Genomic DNA, 3623 nt, shown 5'->3' on the forward strand with positions numbered 1-3623 from the left:
CATTGGAATTTCAACATCACACACTGTCTGATCCGAGAATTGAACTCACTATCCCATGAGTGTGAGCTCGACACTCTAACCACTGAGTCATGTGCCTTCACTGTATATATATGTGTTTGTGCACGTTTGTGTGCATGCATGTGTATGTGTGTGTGTGTTTGTGTTTCCTTATCTTCTCACATGATGGCCACAAAAGGAGAATCACTGCCGTACAAACAGTGTGGTCTTTCATTTCCAGTCTTCTATAAAGATATGTACAACCTCGGAGAAATATGGCCTTATTTGGAAACAAGTAGAGAGTTGGCAACTGGAAGAGCATCCGGCATAGAAAATTTGTCTTAACAAAAATTCCGCTTGGTCTATGCAAGCACAGAAAAGTTGACATTAAAGTGATGACGGCGATGACGATGATGATAATGATTACAATGATGATGCTGATGATGTAGGTGATGATGATAATGGCAATGATGACCATGATGGTGATGATGATAATGTTGATGATTATGATGATGGGGATGCTGATGATAGTAACGAGGATGATGCTAATGACAATGACGGTAAGAATAATGATGATAATGGTGATGGTAATGATGATGATGATGATGATGATGATGATGATGATGATAATGACAATGGCGACAACGATGGTTAATTAGATGAATAAAAAATGCATGAATATTATGTAATAGCTCTATTAGTTATCAAAATAACGAACATAACGAGTATTAAATATTGAAAGCATTAAGTATTGCATTGTCTCACTTTCTGAAAAATTAAAATCACTGTTGCTTTAATTATAAATGCAAATGAAAAAAATATCTACACACTTTAAATGTAAATGAAATAATATTTATCCATACAAAAATAACAAAGACAGAAAGAGCATTTTATATATTCATAAATGCATACATATTAAAAAAACAGAAACGAAAACACAAAACAAAAGGAAACTGTTAAAGCCCTTACCTTTATATGTTTCTGATAAAAAAAATTACACAAATCTCTCTTTTTTTGTGTGTGTCTGTTTTCTGAATCTGTAATGTCCAAATAAAATTTTTTTTTGTTATTTTAAGGCATAATAATGAAGTTAGAGGAGTGTGGGTTCGGGATTAAAAATTCATGCTTAAATGAATAAGTGTCAAAGAATCATTATTAATCAGAGACATTAAGGCAACGAGCAGGCAGAATCGTTAGCACGCTGGGCGAAATGCTTAGCGGTATTTTTGTTTGCTGCTACATTCTGAGTTCAAATTCCGCCAAGGTCGACTTTGTCTTTCATCCTTTCAAGGTCGATAAAATAAGTACCAGTTGAGCACTGGGGCTGATGTAATTGACAAGCCCGTTCCCCAAATTTCAGACCTTTTGCCTATGGTAGAAAAGATTATTAAAATAAACACTATATTATTTCCTCTCAATTTACTGAAGATGGTAAATACAGCCTATAAAGAAACAAAAGAATCAAAGACTTCATTTTTCTTTACACATTTAAGATTTTTGAAAGAAAAAACAATCGTTTGCCTGAGGATATAAAATACAAAACTTGAAAATAAAATAAAATAAGATATCAAAAAAAAAAGCATTTATTAAAATACAAAACAGGTTTTACATTATTTCTCTGCAAATAATCATCGGTTGAATGGTTCTAATTATTGAAATATTAAATGGGTAAAAAAAATTTACTAAAAATTGAACGCCTTTATGTAATGTTCTTCGATAAGATGGTGGTGCCCCAGTTGGGCCTGTATTTTTAGCTTGACTGGTGCCAGGCAACATAGAAGATTATTAAACTTATTAAAGTTCTCAGTAGTCCTGTATTACTTCTTGGAATCAAACCATTTCTCTTCAGATTATGTTTCTAAGGTATTAGAGAAAGCCATTATGTTATGCCTTTAATCTTTTATTGCTTGGCTGTTTTAGCCGTTGGACTGTGGCCATGCTGGGGCACCACCTTTAGTCGAGCAAATCGACCCCAGGGCTTATTCTTTGTAAGCCTAGTCCTTATTCTATCGGATCTCTTTTGCCAAACCGCTAAGTTACGGAGATGTAAACACACCAGCATTGGTTGTCAAGCGATGTTGTGGGGGGACAAACACAGACACGCAAACATATACACACACATACATACATATATACATACATACAGACACACGCACACACGCACACACGCACACACACACACACACACACACACACACACACATATATATATATATATATATATATATATGTGGGGGAGAATGTACGAAAAAACAACAACAGACGAGGACAGGTGGTGTAAATAACAAAAGGATGTATTAGTTTGACGCTCAGGAATACGGAAAGTCTTTGACATTTCGAGCTACGCTCTTCAACAGAAAGAATACGGAGACAAGGAGAAAAACACGGAGAGGTGAAGGAAAGTGAAGGAAAAAATAAAGATGATAAAGGTAATAAAGGTTTACAAAAGTGGAAAAGTTCAAAAGTTCAAAAGTTTTTTAGACGTCGTGGTATATTGAGGCGATTTCCAATCAGAAGATGGGTCCGTGGGTAGGAGAGGTGCAGCCGGAGGGTGTAAAGTTCAGAATCAAATACGATGGGCTTTTTTCAGTTTCCATCTGTCAAATCTGCCAAATTCACTAAAAAGGCTTTGGTCAGCCTGAGGCTATTGTAGAAGTCACTTGCTCAAAGTGCCACACAGTTTGATCGGATCAACTGGAACCCTTATCGACGTAACCGAATTAGTGCCAGTTTATGTTAGTATATACGTGTGAGTGTGTGTGTGTGTGTGTGAGCCAGTGTGTGAAAGCCTATGTGTGTGTTTGTGAGAGTGAGTTTATATTTCTTAAGTCTGTATGCTATTCATTTACTGGCTGTAAAAAACAATGGTTTTACTCACAGCATCAGTTGCTTGCTGTCTACCATAAAAACATGTCTGGGCTGTCTGTTGTTTGATAGAATGGGAGATTATAACCTCACTTGGAAATAGGAAGCAGATGACAATGATAATGACATCCAGCTACAAAAAAAAGAAAAAAACACTGCCCCAAAATACTCTTCTCTGACCCAGACAGGCACAGAAAAGAAGATGCTAAAACTATGATGATGCTGCTGCTAATGATGATGACAACAACGATGACGATAATGATGATGATGACGACAACAATGAAATACTTTTGCGCAATAAACTATTGATTACAAAAGGCACTAAACAGACAATTTACTGAATTAATAGTGTTGCATAAATGGGAGGAATTACATGTAAATGGTTGTTTCAGATTTTTACTCTTGGTGATCTTTATTTCTGTCGCAAAATTTTGCATACTGCACAGAAGTTGAATTTAACATCATTTCTATTATTTCTAATTAAATTTTCTGCTTTTTTCAGAAAGTGTTTACTTTATAGTAAAAGAAACATTTAGTGATATTTCATATCTATATCTATATCTATCTATTTATCTATCTATCTATCTACCTACCTACCTACCACATTTTATCAAGAACAGCAAATCACCACATCCTTCTGTCCTTTGTCATTCCTTAGTGTAGCCAACATACATACAAACATACATACATACATACATACATACATACATCCATACATACATACACACACACATACATACATACATATATATATAAGTATG

At 34.9% G+C, this 3623-nt stretch overlaps 1 long non-coding RNA gene across 1 annotated transcript in view; it reads left to right on the plus strand.

Annotated features, from left to right (window-relative positions):
- LOC128250344 (uncharacterized) overlaps positions 1–3623 on the plus strand; it is a 57191-nt gene that overhangs the window by 38885 nt on the left and 14683 nt on the right. The gene's annotated exons all lie outside the window — the stretch shown is intronic.

The sequence above is a fragment of the Octopus bimaculoides genome, chromosome 20 (genome assembly GCF_046866305.1).
Source record: "Octopus bimaculoides isolate indiv1 chromosome 20, ASM4686630v1, whole genome shotgun sequence".
In the NCBI taxonomy this organism is placed as follows: Eukaryota; Metazoa; Mollusca; class Cephalopoda; order Octopoda; family Octopodidae; genus Octopus; species Octopus bimaculoides.